Raw genomic sequence first — 655 nt, forward strand, 5'->3', positions numbered from 1 at the left:
CTACCCCGAGTACCGGGGCCAGCCCCCCCCCCCCCCGGTCCCAGCCTACAGCGGCTAATGGGCACGGACCCAACCATGATCACACCCCAGGCGCAGGCCGAGGGCCTACGGGCCCACAAAGTCATGGCAACTACCCCGGCCGCCAGAGAAGCTATCCGCTCTGCTTCCGGGGTTATTGCAAGACCATCGCCATGGTCCACTGCCGCCAGAGAAGCTATCCGCTCTGCTTCCGGGGTTATTGCAAGACCATCGCCATGGTCCACAATAAAGCAGAGTGAAGCGAAAGCTTCACACAATTTGTAGACCGCCTCCAGGCAGCAGTCGATTCCTCTGCTTTGCTCTCAGAAGCAAAGGGCCCTGTGGTGGCAGAATGCTTGCGTCAACAATGCAATTCTGCCACTAAGGACATTTTACGGTCATTACCAGCTGGGTCCAGTATTGCAGATATGATTAAGCATGTCGCAAAAGAAGAACATCTGGCCCCAATCCAGGCAGCTGTCCGCACTGCAATAACCAGTGTAATGGCATGCTTTAAATGTGGCCAGGCAGGCCATGTTGTAATGAATTGTCCCCAATTAGAGCCTCCAACAACAGCGGTTCCCCCATGCCAGACCCGACCTAGGGGGCCATGCTGGGCATGTGGGAAAAAGGGACA

This window comes from Corvus brachyrhynchos, unplaced genomic scaffold (genome assembly GCF_000691975.1).
Source record: "Corvus brachyrhynchos isolate BGI_N302 unplaced genomic scaffold, ASM69197v1 scaffold36, whole genome shotgun sequence".
Lineage (NCBI taxonomy): Eukaryota > Metazoa > Chordata > Aves > Passeriformes > Corvidae > Corvus > Corvus brachyrhynchos.